Source organism: Halichoeres trimaculatus, unplaced genomic scaffold, assembly GCF_033239565.1.
Source record: "Halichoeres trimaculatus isolate MK-OKI-2021-1 unplaced genomic scaffold, fHalTri1.1 fHalTri1_scaffold_15, whole genome shotgun sequence".
Lineage (NCBI taxonomy): Eukaryota > Metazoa > Chordata > Actinopteri > Labriformes > Labridae > Halichoeres > Halichoeres trimaculatus.
This window is the reverse complement of record NW_027437193.1, coordinates 32,860,940-32,886,658: the sequence shown is the minus strand read 5'-3', so window position 1 is coordinate 32,886,658 and position 25,719 is coordinate 32,860,940. Positions and strand designations below refer to the sequence as shown.

Below are 25,719 nucleotides of genomic sequence, written 5' to 3'. Positions count from 1 at the left end.
GAGGCACACACACACACACACAGACACACATTTCCTGCCGAGGCAGGCGAAGTGTGACACAATGAGAGGGGAAATTGAATCATTCAGTAGAAACTTATAGGGATTCAGGGATTAGCGGGGATTTCTTTTCACTCTTTTGGGAGCATTGTGAGTGGAAAACTGAAATGTTTGGAGCCCAGCCCCCTCCCCAATCCAGACCATGGAGATCCAGGATGATGACCCGGAGCTGCCCAGTCCAGCCGGACCACAGGAAGGTAGAGAGAGAGAGTGTGTAAGAGAGTGATTGTGATAATAACTGACATTGTGCTGCGTGTTGTCATTATGAAACTCTGCTGTGACCTTAATCCAACAACGCTAACGGCACTTTGAGACCAACCTCTCCCTCTCCCTCTCTCTCACTTTTTTCTCAATGTCCATCTGTTGCCCACTTTTCAATTGGACAGTTTCAAGGCCTGCTCAGCGTTTCAGAGGCTTTAACGGCTCTATTGTAACTTAGGAAGCTGGATTTAGACACAGAGAACGAGAGAGGAAGAACGACAGCAAGGGAAGGCGATAAAGCCTGGGTGTGTGAGAGTGTGTTTGTGAGTGTGTGTGTGTGTGAGAGAGAGATAGAGAGAGAGAGTGAGAGAAAGAGAGAGAAAAGAGGGAGGGAGGGGAAGAGAGGGTAAAAGAAATCATCCACATAATGCCTCAGTGTTATTATAAAAGAAAAGCCAGTACAGCTCCCCTGGGTATTAAAATGACACAAAAAGACAAAAATGAAACAAGTGGATAAACAGATTACGATAAAGGAAAAAGCTTTAAACCCTTAAATGATGAATCTGAACGCAGAGAACAAGTGGGGCGGCAGGAAGATCAGCCAGCCTGCAGATTAAAGTCTCTCCAGGTGGGATTAAATTAGGGAGCGCCTTGTTCTATGAATGTTTTCTGCCTGTGTTGCCATGTCAAAGGACTTTACCAACTCCACAGTCCTACTTTGTCCTCTTCATTGTAATCTGCAGAGCTCTGCAGCTTAGAGCCAATCCTGTTTTTTAATTTGTCTTTGTGGAGTTACACAGAAAGGACAGAAAATGAACCCTGACTGGGTACTTTCAGGCTGACATGGCTGCAGAATAATCTGTTTGACTCAGTGAAGCCATGCACTGCAAGGAAGCTAATCTGGGCAGCTAACAACTGAGGAGACGTTTACAAGACAATAGTTTCATGGTGAAACGAAGAAGTTTTGTTGTGTTTCAGCCTCTCGTTTACACAGAAATGGCGTTTCAGTCGATCTAAAACGCAAACTTTTGAAAATGGCCTCCAAAGTGGAATTTTTCTGAAACGCTCCCGACGCTGTTGCTAAAGTGCTCTTTTGGATGCCAAAATGCATGTTCATGCTCCTGGTTGCCCTAAAGTGTCCCTTTGGGGGCACAAACATGAGCTAGGAACCTCAATGCAAGCTTAAGTGCATGGTAAACTGCTCTCCATGGCGGCAAAATGCCCTGAAGTGCCTTTGTGCGAGCCAAATTGGTGCTAATGCCTAGAAGTATTTGTATACAGTTCAGTTAAACAGAAGAAAGCTTGCTATACTATAAGTAGGGTTACAGTACATGGTATTATTTTACACTTGTTTCATTTGTTAATTTTGGGAAAAATGATTGGAGTACTATCATTTCATGTTAGTTTATTTAGAAATTGGAAAGTCCTTATTGATCCTTTTATTTTGTTTTTTAATATGTGACGCCATTGACCTGCGTTAAGAGGTGACAGTGCTTGTATGGTGCGTTTTGTTGTGAAGGACCCGTTGCTTCAGAGGGAAAATAATCTTTAAAAAATACAGCACCAGGTAGATAAAGTTGCCAAATGGAAGACAAAGTCCTGGGCCCTGTTCTACGAAGCAGGATTACTGCCTTGGGAGGTAGCTTTGAGGATAGGTTTCGGATTCCCTGTTCTACGACACGGGATCACTCCTCAGCGAGGCGAGTCTCCATGGTAACGTATGCTGAACGGCTAACCTGCTCCGGGGCAGGTTAGGTTCCAGATTGAACTCGCGGACTATTAAAACCCCGCCCACTGACCAATGAGCCCTCACGAAAAAAAGGCTTGTCCGTTCTTAGAGGATCCCGTGGACATCGGAGCCCGACCCACTCTCTTTTTGGGATGACCACCTTTATGAAAGGTACCGGTTTTCCAGGGAGGGGTTGGTAGTACATGACACTTCCTAACGGTAGTTAAAGGGAATGAAGAACTCTCATTGCCGTAATAAGATCTTCAATGCCAACACTTCTGTTCCATGACAATATTTTACCGCCCGTATTAAAATTGTGACAGGAATTCATGTAGGGCTCATGTGGGCTACATATCACACAAAAAATATAAACACCATAGGAATGAGCAAATGAATAAATTAATCTATGAAATAAATTAGGTTTGTTGCATGTTACAGTAAAAGTGCATGGTGAACAGTGCTATTTCAGGATGATATTGGCACAAAAGATTTTATTTGCACTACACTTACACATTTAGACTGTCAGCAATTTTCTGCCAGCACTCCTTCCGTGCTTTAGCAGCGGGGACGGTGTTGCTTTTAACGTTAATTACATGTTTCACCTCGTCATACTGATGACATTACATGATCACCTCCTGCTCCTCCTATGTGAAGTATGTGGTCCTTCTCTCTCCGGCCTGCTCTGACGCTCCAGACTGCTCCATGTTCGCGATTGGTCAGATGCAGCGGGCTCCGCCTTATATCTGTGCACGCGCTCATTGCCAAGCTGGATCCACTTATGAGGTTGATAACCAGCGTCGTAAAACTGTGTAGCGAGATTTCCGGCTACCGCGTTCAGTCTAGCGAGGTAGCTCCAAGGCTATCTCGCTAGACTGAACTTGCTTCGTAGAACAGGGCCCTGGTCTGCTCATGGGTGCAACACTAACGTGCCCTTCTTGTTTTGAAAATCGAACCACCTTCTTGAGAATGAAAACTCAGGCTAAAGACCCCCCCCCCTTAACTGCCCCCTTGCCCTCATGATAAACTGCCCACCCTGGTGGCAAAAAGTGCTTAAGTGCCCTTTTGGAAGCCAAAATGTGTGTTGAAGTGCCCCCCTCGGAAGCCAAAATTTGGCTAAAGTGCCCATTTGGGTACCAAATGTGTACTCAAATGCACTCTGCTCACTTTTGTCGCGTAACACAATAAAGTGCCCCTTTGGGCACCAAAATATGCACTAAAGTGTCCTCTGGATTTATGAATATACAACTGCCCTCTTATGTTGCGGCCACACCAAACATGAACTCGCAAAATTTATTCGCGCAAATGGCCTGTCACGCCCAAGTCTCAGCGCTGGACTATTTTGACAAGCTCAGGGGCGAACGCGCGTTAGCGCGTTCCTGCGCATGCGGAGTAGAGAGCTTGTTCATTTAAAGACCAAAAGCCCAAAAGAGCATCTGAAAAAAAATGAGCTGTGGTTTCCAAAGCATGACAGGAGAGTGTGTGAAAGCTTTGGAGATCACAATCGATGCCTGCTGCCTCTCCCTGGTGATTCTCCTCCACTGGTCCTGCATGGCTGTTCCCTACGATCTTATCCTCGATCCCCTGAACCCTCAAACCCCTGACCCTTGTTCCCAGAGGTCCCCCTGGGGATGATGAAGAGGTTTAAGGAAAGAGAGGACCGCCGAGAACTTCCATCTTTTCCCTGGCTCTGCCCCTGCCCCTCTCTTTCCTCCTCTCTATCAGGCTCAAAACTCCGCTGAGGAAAACACAGTCGGACTCAGTGATGACCTGTGCAGGCAAATCCAGCAGGGAACAAATGTTTTCAGAACTTACCTTCAGAACCTGTCTCCTCAGAGACTTTCACTCAGCCTGCTCCTTTTTTTCTGGTCTCTGTAGAGTACATGCGTCGTATCGTATAACTCTGGATGATGACACACCGCACAGATTGTTTTCTCTTCCATCCTCCGGCGGAGTTGGTGCCGGAGCAGGCTGCGCTTCCTCCCAACGTCATCTAATCGATGTTGTGGGGGAATGTCATCGCTGATTGGCGGCCACTGCAAGCCTTCACGCAAATTCGCGTCAAAAGTCCAATATTTTGAACTGGAGCAAATTTGCGTCTACCACCCAAACGTGCGAACGCTTGGAACGCACAAACCCGCCGCGCCAAACGCCCCAAACGCGCAACCCAAGGCGAATCGGCGTCTAAACATGTCTTTGCATTGACTTTGTATGTAATCGCGCCGTAAATTCGCATTTGGTGTGGCCGCACCATTAGGAGGCAAAATGTGGGCTTAAGTCCCCACTTGGGTGCTTAAGAAATGATAACCACCACAGACGTGATGCCACCTATTTGGCGGCCAAATGCATTAAAGTAGTCTTTGAGTGCCAAAATGTGTGCTAAGGTGCCCTCTTGGGTGCCAAAACTCATGCTAGAGGGTTGGCAGAATGTTGGTTTAAGTGTCCTCCTGGTGGGCAAAAACAACTGAAACGTACAGAACTTAGCGCCCTCTTCAGTGGCGAGAATGTGCCGTATGTGCCTTTTTTTTTCATTCTTCCTGAAAGTATAGAATGTACGAATGTATAATCAGCTGTAGGAATTTAGTATCAGCATCAAGAGCCCGGCAAGCTTCAATAAAAAGCAATCTCTGTTCAGCTGGTCTGTGCCGCTCTGAAAGCAGAGGCAGTGTGATGAGCCGTGAGGGCAGAGTGGGTCAGGTTCTGAGAGGAGAAACTGTTCTTATCTCCAGGTGCACAAATACACAACATCACAGCACACTGCATGTAGCAAAAATACCAGAGATCATCCCCAAGACAGCCTGTATGTGACTTCAAAACTAATGTTTGGATTCACTCTCTGCTTTTACTGCCGTGAGCAGCCATGTGTTCAAAATGTGTACATGACTACACACACTGAGCTCCCTCTGGCTCCTTAGGGTGCTGGTCTGAATTCAGTCTGCACAAGGACAAACTAAACCCGTAATATAAGCAAAACTGATCCTGTTGAAGCTGTATGAGACTAATTTAAATCCTTGAACCATTTTTAACAGAAGAATCATCCAATAAACACAGGACTCAAAAACAAGCACCGTCAAGTCATGCTTCAATAAAACTTTCATCTTGTTTAAGTTATTCCTCTGAACCAGTAACATAAATACCATCACTGACACCTATGAACACATTTCTCATGTTTCCCTTTATTCTGACAGCAGAATGATTCAGACAGGCCTTGTCGATGCAGAGGTATACTAATCAATGTGGGTTTGTCATTTTTCTGGCAGAGACATAAAAAAGAGGCCAGAGCTTAAAGGGTTAAGAATAGAAGTTCAGGCTGTTACAATTGTAATTCCTTTAGTTTTTTTTTTTTTTTTTTCAGAGCACTGGATTGATCAAATGTATTTTTCAAATTGCCTGAAAAACAATCAAGGAAGGTTTTTTTTTAATTATTATTTTTTATTTATTTATTTTTATTATTTTTTTCCCTGAGAATTTACATCCATGAACACAGAACTTTTCCATGATAAGAACACTTTTAAAGAATATCTCTCTTTCCTCTATATATTATTTACAAAGAGCAAAAACAACACATTTCCCCTCTGTAAAACAAAATCTTCAATCTTTTTAGAAGTAAAATCATAGTACTGGCCAGAAATCTTTCACAGCTGAGTAAAACAGGAGTCCCCCTGGAGTTCTGCCGTGTCCATCATCATTGGCAATCCAGTGCAATGAATCTTGGGATATGTGAGGCTAAGAAAGACTCACCGGATCTGTCGGTCACAGCGTGCGAAAGGAAGGCTGGATTTGTCAACCTCATCGGACATATTTTGGAGGGGCCTTTAAAATGCGGCAGCCTTCATAGACAGCTGTGACGTAATTGCTCTTCATATCCAGGTAAAGTTTTGAGCTTTAAACCATGTTTAGATTATAGAGTGTGTATAATGGAGAGCATGGCTATTTTTATTTTTTTTAAGTTTGACCACAGCTCATCTGCTGCTCAACTGCTAGGCGCCGCCCTGTTGCCTATGGCTGCCTTTGCAGCAGCTCTCTCTTCTTTGTTTGTTTCTTGTTATTTTTTCGTCTCTTTTTCGTCATCTTTGTATTCGGAGTGGATCATCACTTTGTATGGTTCATTGTTGGTCATGGACACCAAACTTTTTGTGTGGCTTCAGTGATATTTTTACTACTTTTCTCCTGTGTTTGTCTGGAGATCCTACATGTAAAAATGGCTGCATTGTCTACATGTGAACTCAGCTGTTAGCAGCCTGTAGCATGTCAATGCTAACTGGTGTAAGGCCTGATGTCTTCCCACAAGGTGAGGAGAAGTAGGTGAGGACCACGTGCTGGTTCTGAGGTGTGAGTTAAGAAGTGACGACAAGGACCTGTCCTTCCATCCATCGTTATTGGGAACATAAGATCTATCGCCAATAAGATGGACGAGCTAGCTGTGCTTATCCAACAACAGAGTGAATACCAGAGGACAGAGTAACATCATACCATTCACAGACGTGTTAACAGAGCTAACATCAGACACCAACGCCATGCTGGAAGAGCTTCACCTGATGTGAGCAGACAGGATCCAGGAGACAGAGATGGAACATGACTGAAGAAGCTCAGTCCTGGACCCTGTGGAGGTGGAGACTGGCTGAACTGGGCAATGATGGACAAGCTGTCAGCATCTATTTTCTTGTGGACCTTTTTGCGCTTTCTATACACTTTCTCATTTTGTTTTCTTGATTGCTGTTGTGACTTCAGTCTTGTTGTACTTGTTACAATGACAATACATTTCTATTCAATTCTATTCTATCTGGAATGGCTGGGGAGACAGAGTTTTTAACCTGTACTGCAGCCAGCCACCAGGGGGAGCAGTTTTTGTGGACAGCTCACTTCGAGCCGAGCAAGATAAAATCCTTTTTTTTTTGCAGTCTATGGTAAAGTTACTAGGGGGCACCAGAGGGACATAATTAAAACTTAAAAACACAATACCTCTCAAGTCATATCAACTCAATTCTTGGAAAAATGCACAGGAACATTAAGCTTTGACTTCTGGACCCCACAGACCAGACATGGGCAAATACAGTCCGTGGGCCACATCCGTCCTGTGGACTGTATTGGATGAGGTTAACTGTTAGCTTCTGTTAGCATCATATCAGTAAAGAACTCTCATACATTGCAGGTGGATACAAAGGTAACTACACATCACTAATGTCCTCAGACCTGTAGATGGATGACAGGGAACATGCTAAACGCAGCAGGCAGATGGTGGAGCACTGAAGGAAGTCAGTGTCAGTCCTCATCTCCAGGGTTCAGGGAGCTTTACTGTGGAGGGATCCGTGTTTTTCAGCCCTCTGAGTGGCTCTATTGTTGAATCTCCATGACTGTGACATAAATATGGCCTGTTCTAGTGCAGACAATGTGAGTGTGTTCTTCATGGTTGTATAGGAAACACGACCATCTGCTTTAAGTTCATCCAATGGTCTTTCTGTGTTTGTGAAGACTTTTTGTGTTTTCCAGGTTTATTTAAGGTTAGAAAAATCAAGGCTGAGCAGAATGAAGACATACAGCCACAGAAATAATGAAAAGAGGAAGGACAGGACACAAATCAGAACTTTTTCAATTTCAGAAGAGAATTTCAGGCCACAGGAAAGAAAAAGTCTGACCATTCAAGGTTTCAAAGAAAGAAAAGGTACATTATGTCCCCACATAGCTGGTCGGTTTCTGATCCATTGAAGACTGGCTGATCACTTAGTTTGCGTCTAACGAACATTTGAAGACTGTGGAATGCTTTTACAGTAAAACCCAAGGTCCTCTCTCATCACACACAGTTTGATCACAGACTCAGCAGGACTGAGCATCTGACAGGGTCAGCCTTAATGAACTGGAGATGGATTCCTGTTGAGATTGAAGTGTGGTGCTCCTGGGGAAAGGATAACAACGTCACAGAAAAGAGCAAAAACAGAAGCTGTGGAATAAACTCTACACAACAAGTTAAGGGTTACAGTCTGAGGACCAGTAGATAAGATTGGACCCAAAAGCAGACTGATGAGGGGGGAGTTTTGAATGTCACAAGTGCAGTTTAACATGCAGATACCGGATTCAGAGTGGTATCCGTGCAGGCTGGAGTGAGCGTGAGGCTGAGGTCGAAGCAAATGAGAAACTTGGGCAGCGTGGCTGAGGCTGGGCCAAGCTGCAGGAGACTCCAGGGGCCAGTTGTTCAAAGGTAATCCAATCAGATTTCGGAGATTTTGGATTAAATTCTGAAAAAATGGGCTGTTCCACAGGGAAAGACGAATTTCAAAATCGGATTACACCACGTAATCCAGTCCTAGTTTCAATCTGGATAAAACCCCAACCCTAACCCTAACCAATCGGATCTGGATCACTTTTACCTCTTTTCCACCAGTGCTTGTTTGGTACTGGTGCTAGTGCTATTGCTTAGTTGGTTCAAATCAAATTCTTTCTAAGAACTGGTTTGGTTTTCCATCGGCAAAGAACCAAGTCGGTGCCATGTCATTGCGTCAGCGTAAAATGTCAGTATGTCACTCTATACGTAACTCCAGGCAGGGGGAAGCGGCGGGGGCAACTGCGTCTGCGGACACATGGGGCAGGAGACGGCATAAAGTCAGTGCTGGGAGTGCTTACAACCAGGCAGAGAATAATTTGACATTACTTATGTCCATCTGTGCGCTACGTGGAGTGGGCTCACCTTTATTTCTTTCTTTTAAGAATAGAATAGAAATAGAATAGAAAATACTTTATTTATTCCTGAGGGGAAATTCAGGAGTCACAGCAGCATTTAAGAAAACAAAAGTAAGAAAGTGAATAGAAAGTGCAAAAAGGTCCACAAGAAAATAGATGACTACATCCCGTCCACCACTCTCCAGCCCAGCCAGTCTCCACCTCCACAGGGTCCAGGACTGAGCTTCTTCAGCAGTCTATTTTCTTGTGGACCTTTTTGCACTTTCTATACACTTTCTTACTTTTGTTTTCTTGATTGCTGCTGTGACTCCTGAATTTCCCCTCAGGGATAAATAAAGTATTTTCTATTCTATTCTATTCTATTCTATTCTATTCTATTCTATTCTATTCTATTCTATTCTATTCTAAACAGACTTCAAAATGGTAGGCTGTGTTTTATGAGCGATTGGACAGATAAGCTACATAATATATCTTCTGAATACTGTGACATTCACTCATTGTTAGCTTTCATTGCTTAGCGGTCTTGTTACTTATGTGATGCGGTGCATGGTAGTGAAGTCTGTTTGCTGTGAGTGCGTCGCCCTAATCTGACATTAGTTTATCATTACTTAGTAAAAATGTGTCTTTGAAAGAGAAGAAATGGTCACTCTGACTACAACAGCCAGCAACTGACAAGAGGTGATGATATAGTGAGTATCAAGTGGTGTCTCATTTCTAGGAGATTTTTTTATTTACTGCTTCCTCTTGGCCCTTATAACAGAGGACCAAGGGGAAGGGGTGGAGGAAGAGGAAGGAGTAAGAATAACAATTGGGATTGGCCCTTAAAGTCTCTATGAGGATTATCTGTTATTTGCAGTGACACCTGTGGCTAGGGCTAATGCTGCTCTGAGACGTGCATGTAACGTGTAACATTACTGAATCCTGGCTATGTTCTACTAGTGCTCATCTACCATCTCCAACCTCACCAAGCAGAGCTAACGTAACCTCACTCTTCATTTTATTGACAGACTCTCCAGTTTGAACAGACCACTGGGTAAAAAAACCTGCTGCATGTGGGTTGGAATGAATGTTAGCACACACAGATTAACTTGTGTATTAGCCTTTAGCTCATGCTCTATCACTCCCCAGTTTGTCTATTTTCTGCCAGTGTTCATCATTACAGCAAAATAATCACAGAAATCCTTTCAGTAGAGAGAAAAACACAAATCTCTCTATTCTGCTTGAAACTTTTCTGACGATATGCCAAAAATGGATTTGTGTTCTCCTGGGAAAATCTGACCTGACCACAGATAATGGGAATAACTTACTAATAACCATGTTTGGTGCTGGTAATCTCATTTTAATAATGGAATACAAACAGACAAATCTATAAAAGTGAGGCTGGCACAGATTTGGTTTTAGTTCTGACATCCATCTGTGTGAAACTGATCCAGTTTTGAAAGCTTCAGGTTTGGGTGAAGAAAGTCTGAAGCTCAGCTTGTCAAACATGAGCTGAGATCAGGCTGTCAGAGGGTATGTGTTGCTCCCTGACTGCAGTGTGTGCAGTGTGTTTGACATCTTAGTCTGAGCCTCTCTGTCAGACTCACTCTTGTGCTGTCTCTGAGATGGACTTTGTGCTTACATGTCTGCGTGTTACTCATGCCTGGCACCGCTCTGATCCACACGTCCATGACTCAACCTCCACAGCACATGAGTGACAACTGGAAAAGGTCACAAATGTTTCAACACAGAGACAGCCGTGCTTTCACTTATCAAATGCCATTCATGGGAGAAATGAAGCTTTTGTTGTCAGGAAAAGCTGAGTCATGGTGCCCGGTTTGTGTCTTTGATGAAGCAGCAAAGATCAACCTTCTGTATCTGCAGCTCAAGGCAAGAGAGACGAACAAAGAGAATGTTGGATAAAGGTGAACTCCAGCATGCTGCAGCCCACACTCCATCAACAAGTCTGAAATTATTCTCCTTCATTTAAAAAGGAAAAACCTGATCAATATCTGTGCCAGAAAAAGCACAGGTAAGTCTTTCTACATCTATCTATTCACAGAACAGGCACAGTAAGCACTAGCAATAGCGGGGGATTACAACTTTCTGATGCTCAGATCCTTCTCAGAGAAAGGAGTGTGATCATTAAGAGGAAAATGAACCAGAGTTTCACTGGGAGTAACGATGACATATGCCCAAATGTGCATATCAAGCTGTGTGCATCCAAAGTCAAGTAGATGCTGCCTTACTACGTTTCATCATATTTTTCATTCATAACTTTTGAATAAATGTCGTGTGTGCACATTTATTCACACAGGACATTTTTTTTTTCAACCAGACTGTAAATACGTTTTATAAAGTCTGTTTTTTGTATCTTTTTTTTTGGCTTGGTGTGTCTTTATGTTAATTCTGATCAAGCATTTGTATGTGAATATTTTGGGTTCCAATTTTGAAATGTTTGATGACTTTGTTTTGTGTCAGGTTTCAGTGGGATGTGTTCCTCTGGTTTCCTTTTCACCCAGCTGTGTTTTCCATCAAAGGCGGGCACAACGTGTGCTCTAAGGCCCCGTTTACACGACAAGGTTTCACCCCAAAAACGCAGAGAACAAAATCTGCTTTTACACAGAAACACTGAGGAACTGAAAACACTGTAGGAAACATGCCAGGCCTGTGCTGGTGGTCCATGGAGCGTGAGGTCAGCGTTTCTACTGAGAACGCCGGCCTTACTGTTTACACAGCAACAGTGGCTGCAGTGTTTAGGAAAAAATCCACTCTAGAAGCTTTTTTTAAAAGTTTGTGTTTTAGGTCGGCTAAAACACAGTTTCTGTGTAAAAGAGAGGCCGAAACGCAACAAAACTTTTGTGTTTTATGCTAAAACCAATTGTAATAGGACACTAAAAGGGGTGGCAGCCAATGGGTTGATTGTTGCTGGTGACTGCCCGCTGTGAGGCCTTTTTTTTTTTTTTTTTTTTTTTTTTTAAATCTCTTTGCTAAACCTTCACTTTAGCTACTTTTGTTTTTTTCAATTTTTCTATATTTTTGAAGCATATTAATGCATGAAACAGACAGCTGATGTGTGAGTTGTTTCTTTAAAGCTTTAATGCTTCTGAGAGAGCCTAAAGCGTAGTTTATGGTATACGCTCCTATATTATGCAAAAATCACTTTATTAAGTCCTTTAGTGAAATTTGTTGGTCTTTGGCTTTCCTCCCAGCCCACAAAATGTGATATTTAATGACAAAACCTGCACTTAGCAGAGCTTGTGAATATAAAATCCTGACCTAAAATGAGCTGTTTGGAATTTCTGGGGTTTGCCGACGTCAGCGAGTCCCTTTTTTGAATAATCAGGAGCAAGTCTGACCTGATTAGTCCACCAGAGCATATACCCTGAACCCCCTCCTCACCCACTCCTCTCCCCGCATCTGCAGAGAAATCTCTCCAGCAACAAGGAGAGGAGTGTGGCTGTTTTTGGCTGTAAACAACCACATAGTTCCATGCACAAACTTCCCATCTCAGAAGAAGACAAGGCAAAGAGGCATGAGTTCATTTATGAGGGAAATGTTCCAGCTACACTCAGTAAAACTGTGCATGTGTGTGCTTGTCACTTCACTGCCGACTGCTTTTCCAACTTTGGACATTACAACAGAGGGCTAGCGAGTCCTGAATCCAGGCTCATTACCAACCATCCGCCAACAAACCTCAAACCCTGGAAATGTGAGTATTTTAAATGCTGTGAGCTGTGGAGCAGATGTGAAAGCTTTTCCTCAGTGTCCTCCTGTCTCTGTGTTAGCTTCAGGATGCTAACTTTAGCTGTGGTTAGCCTGTTGTTTTAGCCTGTAATGTTATGGGCTTCTCTGTTTTCTAAACGTTGTGCACTCGGAGCTCGTGGCGCTGCTCTCAGTCACCGCTGAAGAACGGGGCGATATCAGCGGTGACTCATTTGCATATGAAGGCCACGCCCACTAAATCAGAGCGCACTGAACAGAGGGGCTATGAGAGCCTGAAAACAATGCTGCTGTGCTTGATTTATTGGCTTTTTGGACCAAAACATGTTACTACCATTTCATGAAGACATCAATGATCCATATTAAACTACAGAAAAGGAGCAGGGTATGGGACCTTTAACACGTCTGCGTGGCTACATGCTGACAAATGGCGTCATTTTGGCAGCTTCGCCTCCTCTCATGGTCCTGTTTCAAGCAGAAAATTTCCATGTTGCCCACCTCCAACAGTTTCTTTCTGCCATATGGAGACGTGCAGACAAAGGAGAGCTTCTACTGTTCAAAATGTATACAAACTCCTGGCATTTAAATGATTCATCACACAGAGATCACTGTGATAACCGTGTTATGAATAATTCCTGATGTGAAATTATGACCATACTTGACTGGGAAGAAAAAAATAACAAAGGAAATGTTGTAAAGAGTGTAAACAGCTTCCTCTACTCTAGTTTAGTGATGTGGTAGACATGTGTGTGCGATACACCGCCCCCCTGCAGTTTGCGAACGGACGCTGGGCGGAGTTTTAAAAAGTACAAAAGTCTCGTGCTGACTGTGTATCTTATGTGCTGGCAAACAAAATGAAATCCTTCCATTGGTTTAATTTTGAGATGCAGCTCTACCATGGGCCAAGATTTATACCACTAAAGAACTGAGTTTGAATGATATGTTTTCTGAGTTTAAAATGGGTAAAGTGAACAACAACAACAACAACCACTCTATCCTCCTTGAATTCAAAGAATTTTAAAGCTTTTTTCAATCCTCACAGTTAAAATTCAGTTTGCCAAGTTCAATTTCAGTTTCCTGTGACACACTTAAAAAAAATTGAACCCTCAGGCACGATGAAATAAAATTACCAATGAAATAGCACCTAGGTGGCGCTCTGGAGCAGTTATGTTAGTGCAACCAGTGATAGAATTGCACTGAGGCTGTGACACTGAACCTCTGTGTGCATTTTGGCCCTGATCCAACCCTGTACTAAAGAGCTATTAAGGTTTTCATGAAGCAGCCTAAATGGTCAACTTTGGCGGTCTGTTGTGGCCAGGCACATTGAGCTAGCAAAAATCCATTTGTAGCATTTGATTGTCGATGTGTGTAGTATACACAAGGCAAGTTTGGAGTTGATCAGATAAAAAAACAAGGATTTATTTAATGTAATATGTAGGCTAAAAATGGTCAAAATCCGATGTTTACGTCCAAATAGCGTACTTCCTGTTCAGAATTCACTATGGTCATAATAGAGTTTTTTGTAGGTCTAGGCATGCTTGTTATGCCCCAAAAAATTTCAGGCCTGTAGCTCAAAGTAGCTGGGGGGGCTGAATTTTTGAGCCCCTTGGTGGCGCTATGGAGCATTAATGTTAATGCAACCAGTGGTAGAAATGCACTCAGGCTGTGACAGTGAACTTGTGTGTGCATTTTGGTCCAGATCCAACATGGTACAGGAGAGCTATTAAGATTTTCCTAAAACGGCAAAATGGTCAACTTTGGCGGTCATTTGTGGTCACGCCCCCAAAAATTATAACAATTATAGTATAATTATTAATCTTCAATGTCTCTAGTATACACAGGCCAAGTTTGGAGTTGATCTGAAAAAAAACCTTGGACTAGTTTGTTCAAATACGTACCCTACGAACACAATTTTTTGCCAATTTCAGGCCATTGCCATCAGGGGTGCTATACTTTCAGGTAAAACTAATGACATGGCTGCGCCCGGGGCGCAAGACTGACCATTTGTGTCTGTTTTTGTGCAGATCAGACAAAGTTTAAAATTTCCGAACTTTTGGCCCATGTCGTAGTCACACCAAAAAAACATGCGAATTTAGGGGCTAGGCCCGTTCACGTTTTTTCCAAGGGAAAGGCGCACAATTTGGGGTTCTTTTGGCAGAAACAAATGATAAAGAAAGGCGCAGAATAATAATCACAAGGGTTTCAATCGGGCTCTCGCCCAACCTGTGGTTGGCGGGAGCGGGCCCTAGAAATCAGTTTCAAATATTAAATTCAAATCATTCTATTCAAATTCAGCCTCATAATGCATGTTATTAACCTCAAATTCATAATAATTATTCAAATCCAGTTTAATTGCACCTATCTCAGCCCATACCTGATCCTCCTAGCTCCTTGTTTTGTCATTTGTCATGTTTTCTCTCATGTTCTTTGTAATCTGTACTCTGATCCTCCTGTGGGACTGAAAAACTCACATTTGTCTCATTGTTTTTCACCTCCTGACTCTTCCCCTTCATATGTGTGCAGCGGTTGAGTGAAAACAAAAGAGCTCTTTGTTTAACAGATGAAAATAAGAAAAGCTCTCTCTTGTCTAACAAGGCAGCATCAGACCTGATCTTTGAAAGTGACACCGTCTCCATGAGGACGGCTCAGACGGAAGCAGAACAAAGGTGACAGCACATCTCTCACAAGCATCAGATAAACATGAAGGTGGAGGCAGTTAGCGAGACAACAGAGAACACACTGCAGCAATAAGACCTCACCCCATCACTCCCACTCCTCTCCTCTCCACTTTGTCTTTCACAAACGTGTGACGCCGCAGGCACTTTGTTAACTAAGTCACATAAACACCCCTCACACAGACACACGTTCATCCAACAGCCTCCTCTCAGTGCCAGGCTGACGTGGGACTCTGAAAATGAGTAGATGAAAAGGTCTTTGCTCTCTGCAGGCTCCATGCAGACTCCAGGTAGATATGTGAGCAGGTCTGGAACATTTACAGCGAGCCAGTGGGCGAGGCAATTATGTGGTTCATGTTGAGCAGAGTCTCTGTGCTTTAATACCCTCCTTTACGTATTTTTCTCTCTCATCTTGTCTTTTTTTGTGGTAACATCCTTAAACATGATGTTACTGAAACACAGACAGGAGCTAAAACTGACTTGTCCTCTCTTCCTCTGAAAACCTGGCAGAGTGAGAGCTTGTCTCAAACCTATCTTCTCTGACTCTGCTCAGACTCTTTTAATTTTTAGTAACATCTTTCGGATTACCAGAGTCTCTAAAGATCCTTTGGAGCTGCTGTTTGCTCCTTTCCACCTCACATCTCTTTCATTCTAAGAATCTGTGTTAAGGTATACAGCAGAGTCTATTTGGAGATAGCCTTGATAACAACATAACAGGTTATCTCTCATGTCTTTAAACAGCCTCCAGCACCTGCTTTTGAAACATCGTGAGCTTATATTTCGAGGAACTCGTCATTGACTGGATGTGTGTGAATGCTGCAGCTGGTCCAAATGGGTTAAAACAGTTCTCTGTAGATTTTTCTTCTCTGTTTATTATTGTCTCTCGACTCAGCTTTCTTACTGATGTGTAAGATGCTCAATCCTGATTGTTTGAACCCCTTCACCACGGCTATTAACCCTCACTTACACAAGAGGCAGAGTGATCACATCGTGACAACTCTGTCTGCAGAAAAGAGCTCTTTCTAGAGGAGTAACTCTATACGATCAGCAGAGTCCCTTTCTACTTTTAAGAGAAGTCTGAAAACTCAACTGTTCAGGGAACACTTGTGCACGTAATCCAGGGCATAGGCGACCTAGGCCGCCGCCTAGGGCGCCATCTGCTGGTGTGGGCGCGAATAAACATTGGTACAGTGTTCATTTGCTGGTGCGAAATAAAAGATGAGGAGGGATGTCTGACCGATGCCGACTTGGCCCTTTTATTGCTGGACTTGTAAGCACTTGTTGATTGTTTACCATCCGTTCACAGTATTCTTGAAAACGTACCAGTATGTCGTTTTGTTTAGACCTTTTTCAAGTGTGTGATATCGGTTGTCTCTACTTTTATTCACTTCATCGCTTCAACAGGACGAGCGCAGGGGCGACTTCACGGTAATAAAATCAGTTGAACGTACCGATTTTAAACATCGTCATGTAGTCAAAATTTAATAAATTACCTCGTCTCTATCCATCCTGCAAACAGCCGCTGAAGACAGAAGAATACTTTTGAGTGAAGCCCTAGCTTCTGTGATTCGCCTACAAAACAAATGCACGCGACCAGCAGATCTGTACCTTTACGGCAGTACGCACGTGCTAGCGCTCATGGGTAGTTGAGTTCTCTTTCTTGTCAAGCGGGGATCTTCCGTAGTTGTATTGTTTTGTTGATCATTTTAATAAGAAGAAGTGGGATGTTACCAGGTTGTAATAGAGAGAGAGGTTTTTGGTTTTGCACTTTTTCCCCCCAGGGACTTTTGCACTAAACTTGGAAGTGTTATTTATTTTTATTTTTTCTTATTATGGTTCTAAATATTTGCTGCATTGTTTTTATTTTCACAAAAGTTCAGTTTGTAAAGTTTTAGTGCGCATTGAAGTAATAAAGAATGTAAATATGTTTATCTTCACAATGTATTATGTATTTATTTTATTGATGTATGTTTGCGTGTTTGCCGCAGAGGGCGGGGGGTGGCACGTTTTTGTCTTTGCCTAGGGCGCCTGCTGAGCTAGGGCCGGCCCTGACGTAATCTGACCCTTCTCCTCTTTGTCCTCAGGGGTAGAATGTGTCAGTAGGTCTAAGACTCAGCTCTTATGATTTTTTAGCACTACTATTGAATGTTATTGAAGTTTGAAGTATACTGTTGCAGCAATTTATTGTGGTTTGTTGACTTGTTGATTATTGTACCTACCAATATTGCACTTAATGGCAGCACCTGCAGCTGAAAAACTTGTAGCACTGTTGTCTAACGTCTTGCTAGTGTTGTACGTTGCTTTGGACAAAAGTGTCTGCTAAATGAAACTGTAGAACTGTAGTTGTAGCAAAACTGTGAGCTTTGCATTGTTTTGGGGAAAAAAGAAGAAGAAGAATACAGCATCAGCTACTGATAACTCCATATTTGGATATAATTTTAACTTCTGTTTGAATTACATCGGTAAACAATGTGGCTGAAATGTTAGTTTCTGCTAGATTCATATATCCCTAACCATTGGGCTAAAACCATAAGTTTCTATAAGCATCATATTGGTAAACAATGTGACCAAGGGTTACCTTCAGTTAGTTTCATAAATCCATAAACAGTATAGCTAAAATTATTACTTACAATAAGCATCATATTGGAAAACAATGTTGGCTACTGTTAGCATTATATTGGTTAACAATTTGGCTAAAAAATAGCAGCAGTTAGCCTCATATCGGAAAACATAGTGGCTAAAATGTAAGTTACCATTAGCATCATATTTTGAAACAATGTGGCTTAAAGCTAGCTTCTGTGGCTAAAACCATTAGTTATGATTACCATCATATTGGAATAAACTACTGGCTTGAGCCCTTTTCACCCCAGATGCATATTTCTCACGCTTATATTTCACACTTTATTTATTTTTTGAAATTTACTGTTTTTAAATGCAAGCTTTCACACCAGCAACATTCTTTGACTGAGCAAATTGCTGCTTTTATTTTTCCAAAGTTTTGCTTGCAACGAGTACACATCCAACCAATCAAAACGCTTGTTGTTGATATGTCACACACCAAAACATTCAACATGGCAGACACTTGATTGTGTTTATGTCCCAGCACCCAGTCCTTCAAAAGACACAAAAGTTATAAAGACAATGATTATAAAGGCGAGCGACAGAGCCAGTCTCCCTCCTGAAGTGTCAGCTGACATGCAGGTCCAAGGCCAGCTATGGCAGAAATAACATGGAAACATCTGAGGACACTGAACCTGAGCCTATTCCAATTCAGTATGCAACAGGATTTTCTATTATGAACTCAAAACTGACTACCGATGCACACCTTCCAAATGTGGACCCAAGAAGGACAGCTTCTGTTGCTCAGAAAAGAACAGCCAATCACTGTGTTGTACTGAGGAAAGGAATGTCTTGCAGATCCTATGGTACAGAGAGAATGCCCATCACGAGGCTATAAAAAAAGCTGCTTTTGCCATGGAGGAGAAGGTTTTTTCTTAGGGTCTGTAGAGGTTTTTTTACTGGAGGTTTTTCTGAGGGTTGCACAGTGGCGCAACAGTTAGTGCTGCAGCCTCACAGCAAGAAGGTCATCGTCACAAATCCACACCTCGACCAGTAGGCCTTTCTGTGTGGAGTTTGCATGTTCACCCCATGCATGCGTGGGTCCCCTGCAGTTCCTCCGGTTTCCTCCCACAGTCCAATCAGGTTAATTGAACACTCTAAATTGTCCCTAGGCGTGAGTGTGTGAATGAATGGTTGTCTGTCTCTGTGTGTCAAACCTGCCAGGAGTGCCTCCTGATGGCATAGCTCACAGGGTTCATCGAAGTACACAAGCTCCCTTACCACGACAAGGTAACAGCCACAAGGGAGGCTGTTTTTGTTGTTTGTTTGTTTTGTGTGTGTTATTTTTTTTTCCTTTTTTTTGTTTTTTTTGGTTTGGTTTCATATTAATAGAGTTTTTTCTTTTCCTTCTTCTTTTTTTTTTTTTTTTTTTTGCTTTTTCTTGTATGGAGAAGGAAACAGTAACTTGTCAGTTTAATTCAGAGAAGGGGAAACAAATAGAAAGATGAGTAAAGTAGCACAGCTGTGGTGCTGAATTGACAGAGCACCACATGTATGATTTAGCAACTAATGTTAAATGGCAATATGGCCAGCTGCTGGGGCAACAGCAGCTCTGACTAACAAATGAAAGATAGAGGTGCTGGCTTTGCTCACTCAACTTTAAATATCTTTTATTGAAAGTAAGTCAGTGGAAAAAATACACTAAAAATAAACTAAAAAGTGGGGTTCACTTTTAAAATTAGATACACTCTGATGAAGAGCTGGGCCAGAGGTCGACCTGAAAACACGAAGACTGAGCCATACCAAAGATTCAAGCTGGCTGTTCACTTTTCTGTTCACACTTGCAGCTGCAGTGTCTTGAAGCAGAGCTGCTTATGTTGGAGAAATGGCTTCACATGGTCTCTACTTTCAGGCAAACATGTCAAGTCTAGCCTCATCCACACTGACAGCTGTACTTGATCTATCCTACATCAGGACCACAAACTTCTCCAGGATCTCAAGGTCACCATCAGTCACTACAGGAGGGTATTGACTTAATTTGCTAAAGATGGGAGAGGCCTCAGGTCAGATGCCCCAGGTTTGCCAGGGTATCTTTTTTGTCTTTTTTGCAAATGGCTGATACAGTAACACAACATGTGCAGGTGTGAAAGAACGGTATGCCTGTGGCCTTCATAAGTCCAATAGCACTGCACCGTCTAGCATCATTATTCAAAAGAGTGTCCACTAGAGATTATTTGTACCAAATGTCATGCTTGTATCACCATTTGAACTTTTGGAATAATGAGCGTTCAATGGAAATGGAGCCATTTTAAAAGAAGGCCACCATCTTGAAAAAATGTCTGCCATCTTGAATTTTCACGTGTTGAATGTATTTTTTTCAAAAGAGTTTCCCTTTGAGAATATTTGTGCCAAATTTCATGTTTGCATCACAAACGTGGAAATGGTGGCCATTTTGAAAAATGGCCACCATCTCAAATTTTCATGTGTCTAACATTTTCTTTCAAAAGAGTAGCTCTCAGTAAGCATCTGCGCCAAATTCCATGCTTGTATCATCATGTGAGCCATTTTTTCACTTATCCGCTGCACTCTAATTCTGTCTGCTGCATCAGGACAGACTTGCAGCAGTTGACAGTGGACTCTTCAGCGCTGTTGGAGGATCTCAAAACAGTTCTCCACGATTCGATGGGCTCTGTAGAGGCGGTAATTAACGATGCCTCTATCTGAAGGTAACGCCCTGGCTGGGCCTGAGGAGGTTAGGCTTCATAGGGAAGACAACATCAGCCACAACTACAAATGGCAGTGGCCCCAGCTCTGGTGCAGAGGGCAGAGGGTTGGTGTTGGGACATCCAGCTACCTGCCTGGAGGACTTTGCTAAGAGTGGACTCAGCAAAAAGCCCTCCACCACTGTTGCTGCCAAAGCCACCAATAACCATAGTCTTCATAGTGAGCCCAAACAGAATGCACGGTGCTTTCAGCTGATCTTGAATGTTGTCCATCACGCTTTGTCCCTCAGTGATGATTTTCAACAAGGCAGGGTTGAGATGCAGAGAAGATGTAAACCCCCCCCCAGGATCTGCCAAAACCTGAGCCCAGGGCTTTGGCAGCCAGAGAGAGTAACTTTCTCACTTAAGTAATTTTACAATTTTTAGTTTCATGTCAATCTTGATATCTCTTCAAATGCACACGTAACAAAGTCCACCTAAGTTTGTAGTTACTGATTGAGAGAGACTGATGGGTATCACACACAGAAGGCTTGCTAATAATAAAACATACCCTTGATATCTTTGAGTAAAATCTCCCTTCTTCCAAAACGTTGTCTGATTTTATAGTCTCTTCCCGTTTCTCTCATGTTTAACGAAACTTTATCACAGACACGTCTCCGTTTCATTATAGTTAGACTTCATTCCTTCACAGCAGAAGCTGCTCATGAAAGTAAGAGTTCACCAAATCATCAATTATAAACTACTTTTAATACTTAAGAATACAATCACAGAGCAAAGATACTGCTGTCTCCTTCTCTCCATATCCAGGCAGCAGCAGGTCACACAGAGGTTGTGCTGCAGCTCCGGATTGGCAAAACAGCATTGACCCCCATGGTCGGAGATCATCGCTTGCCTGCAGCGCTCTCCAACCTCCAGTCTGCGATAGACGGTACTTTAAGCTGGTTGGACCGAGTGTCTGCCACGGGCATGCTACTGCATCGCTTTAGGAGACTCTTTGTCACCACCATGTGACCAGAGAATTTCCCAGCTCTGAAAAAGACTGAAATCTTAAAGGGCACTGCTTCAAAGTAACATGTTTAACAAAAATGTAGTCTGGAACCTGTACAGTGGCAAAGTTACATGGTACAAGACAAGACAACCTATGATCTCAGTGTCTGACAAACTGTGGTTTTAGTTTCAGTGATGCTGGAGGGAAACATCAGTCATCATCGCTCAGGTATGGATTCAAACTGAGACACACTCAAAGAAACTCACCTGTGACTCAGGGATCTCAAAAGAACCTATTTACATTCAATATAGTTCTCCTGTCCCTCCTGTCCTCCCCCTGTTCCATATCACTGTCTTTTTATGTCTTGGACGGGATGAACCTGAAATTAAATTTTCCCCTTGGAGTTTTGGATTTTGATGGTTTCCATGACAGGTGATCTAATAAATCTGTTGAGCACTGCATGTTGTAATGTAAAGATGTTTTTACATTTTAATATGTAAAGACAGCAAGGTCAGCTGGGCTGTTGAAATTCACCAAAGATTTGTTTTTGCCAAAGTTTGCAGAGCAGAAAACAGAGCTGAAAGAATCTTCAAGAAACAAACAAACTTAAGGTCATAAACACAAACCGAACAAAGATTATGAAGACACAATGAACTTTTGTCACAAGAGAAAGTTATTAAAACCAAACTTCAGTCTCAAACTATCTTAATTTTTGATAGGTCCACTGAAAACAGAAGGGATGTGTGCCATGTTCTGTGTTCATTCACGTATTTTCATCAGAAATATCTTGATTCTTGATTTAATGGGGGAACCCATTAAACCAAGCAAACAGTAAAATATCAATAATAAAAAAAAACAACTGGATACTTTTTAGTTTTAATTTCTTTATGCATTCACTGCTGACATTATTATAAAGTATTGTTATTATGTTTTTATGTATTGTTATATTTACAGATTGTAATGTTAATATGCATCAATACCGTATTTTCCGCACTATAAGGTGCACCTAAAAGCCTTCAGTTTTCTCAAAAGCCAACAGTGCGCCTTATAATCTGATGCGCCTTTTATATGGATTAAGTAAGGATTAAACTACTCGGAAGTGTGCGTTAGACCGCTGTAAGGCACTCCGCAGAGTAACACCACTCCGCTGCGTGTCGTGGTGTTCCCACTCCACGTCGTGCCTTAGAACGGTCTAACGCACACTTCCGAGTAGTTTAATCCGCTTATACCTTGGCCCCACAAACTGTAAACTTTAAAAGAAATAATGAATAATTGCTGTAAACTTGCTAAATGTGCTCAAATATAGGAACCATTCCCAGTTTGAGTCTCCACTGATGCATAAAACTCTCTTAGAATAGTATTTAGTTCAGCAGCTGACAAATTCAACTCAGCATCTCTTCCTTTGGACGTTAAATATTCTCTTAAAATTGTAACTTTTTTTGTGTTCTCTTCATCTTTTTCGTTTTCAATCTTGTTGAGCTCTTCTGATGTTACCTGCTTGAAACGTTGCCTAGCTTGTTCTATTTTTGTTTCCTCTTCTTCCCATTCATCAAATGTTTTGTTTGGTCCAAAAATGTTGAATTTGACTTTAAAATCCATATTTCAGTGCTCTTGTGTTATCCTCACCTGTTGAAATGTGTGTGACGGTTTGCTATGGTAACACGCACAGCGGAGTGATACAGTGGTGATTTAACTTGCCGAACTAACTGTCAACTGGCTTGCATTAGACCAATCTAAATCACTCCAGTTGACTTTGGAATTCTCACTGACCATGGTATAATATTAATTAATCATGGCTACTATAGTCAGGGGGCATCGCCGAAGTAACAGTGGTAAGAACTGGTAAAGAGGAATTCTGCTAAGTGCTAACGTTAGCTCACAGGCTGGCCCGGGCTTCTTCTCTTGTTTATTGTCAGAGCAATACAGCGCCCCCCAAAGGTCTGGCATGTGAACTGATCTCTGGAAACGGCTTTTGTGGACGGCAGAAATGGCTTTGTCTTTACTGCGCACTTTTTTTGTAAACGGCACAGAAAATAGTCGGATAGGAAAATGTGCGGCTCCGTGTGGATGTAGCCTGAGTTTGACTGACTTATCTGACTGTTTTGTTGACATTCCCTTCAGCCCAGCTCCATCTAGTGGATGCATAACGCAATCCCAGCCACTACTGTAGCTTCTACTCTATGCGCCTTATAATGCGGTGCGCCCTATATATGAAAACAGTTTTCAAATAGGCCATTCATTGAAGGTGCGCCCTATACTCCGAAGCGCCTTATAGTGCGGAAAATACGGTCTATCCCATTCATTTTATAAAATGAGGTTGTAATTTAGGACATCCATAAGCATGTAACATGGATCATTATTTATTGCACTGGAGCATAGTTTGATGTCTAAGGTCTGATACATTTTAAGGGTCCACTTCTGGTTGAGAGCGTCCAAGGCTACCACCATGGCCATGGTAGAATACTGAACAGAATGGGCAGCCGGAGCACTCGCCCTGAGCATCTCCAATCCCTGTGACTAGGATTACAGTGGAATCAACTGAAAGTCTTGTGCTTCTGAAACAGATGCACACAGAGACCTTTGTGCTTTAGTAATCAACACCCTGACCAAGTGCCAGTGTTTGACGCACTGGGAAAGAGGCTGTGTTGGTGTTAATGTAAGTATTCCTCACAGAGTGTGTTAAATATCTGCTGTAGCACGTTGTTCACATTCAGCAGAGTGACAGGAGGTGAGACCACAGGCTGCATCCTGAAGATGACCTCTAATTAGAGCCACAGAGGAAACTGCTGTGCCTTTATAATCTTATAATGATCTCTGTCATCATAACACAGCTTTTTGTCACTTTTCTTTCCACAAAAGGATATGCCCAAGCCACTTTGCTCCAATGGGGAAGTAATCTGAAAAAAAGTCAGAATTCTGAGAAAAAAGTCAGAATTCTGACTTAAATTTCAGAATTTTGACTTTATTTCTCAGAAAGAAAAGTAATAACAATAATAACAATAATCACAATAGTAAAAAATTGACTTTTTTCCAGTGGCCCTAATCCTCCTCCATGCATTTTATTTCCTTTGCTAGAAGTTTTTTTGTTTGTTCGTTTGTTGGTTTTGTTTTGTTTTCTCTCAGACTGAGAAAAAACTAATTGTGGAATTAAAACAATTTGTGGAGGGGTCTGACTTTTCATTATTTAGGAACAAAAAAAAATAATTTATTTATTTCATTGAACACTGATTGATAAGAGACATCAAACAAGAGTCAGAATTTCAAGCATTTCAACTTTTTTGTTGATTTTTTTTTTCTTCTTTCTGTGTGTTGCTGGGCTTTTACATTTTAATTGAAGCTGAGGAGATTTTCTTTTTTAATTTTGATTTATTCTTATGTCTTTGAATTCTGGTGAGTGCTTGTGCCACTACAATGAAATAACATGTATTGAATTTAACAAACAGACAGTGTTTTAAAGTCTCTGTGAGGAGTTTGAAAGTAATCTTGAAAAAGTCTCCCTTCTAGCCTGATCCTAAGCCACACTTTAAAACAAGATTATCAGCACCAATATTACAGGTTATTCCTAAATCCTACTTCTCAGCCTTCTGATTGGGTTGAGCAGGACTGGATTGAGTAAAAGCAGGTCTGGGTCTGTATGACGACACCATGCCAGCTGATGAAGTTTAGTAGAAATAATGCCTGAGTTAATTTTGTTACTCTTTTGTTTGTTTTTTTCTTTGCAGTATGTCTTCACTGGGGCTGGATGAAGAGGACATGAATGCAGATGACTTCAATGATATCCGTAATTCAGTGTGAGTTTATGTGTGAACTGCGAAGATCATAATTTTCTATAACTTTCTGTTTTTGTCTGTCAAAAAAACCTTTCTAGTCAGTTGTACTCACTAACACTTTACAGACACAACTCAGCAGAGGGCTAGGTGAGTCAGCACATGACACTAATGACTGAGTTATAGTTGCATTGACAGAAAAATATACAGCTTCAATAGTCTTTTTTTATTGGCTTTCATTTATCTGGTGGAGCAATTTTTGACACTCCAAACAAGTGATGATGTTGACATTCTTTTTTAAAGAGAAAATGTTAATGACAAAAGAAACATGCTGTGAAATAAAGACTTATGATAAATTGAGTAAATGCCAATAAGTATCCGAGGCAGAGGTTGTACACTGTCCAGGTAATGCAAAATAATGCTTTGCTCTGAAAGTAAACACAGTTGGCACTCTTGGAGTCAGTTTGATGTCTTCAAAATGTGGCATGTAGTTAAAAATGTTCTTGTGGTTCTTATTACAGGACAACCCCTGCCTAAGGACTAGAGGATTCTGGGAACTTACTGCTGCTCTCCAGTCATGTCAGCCATCCTCAGATTGTTAATCAATGAACAAGACACCACTCACAGACCTGTCTACCCTCCTTTT

At 42.0% G+C, this 25,719-nt stretch overlaps 1 long non-coding RNA gene across 1 annotated transcript; it reads left to right on the top strand.

Annotated features, from left to right (window-relative positions):
- Positions 1-25,719, top strand: LOC141803928 (uncharacterized). The gene is made up of 3 exons (XR_012599620.1): positions 1-254; positions 25,029-25,097; positions 25,595-25,719. It is a non-coding gene; the product is annotated as an uncharacterized LOC141803928 (long non-coding RNA).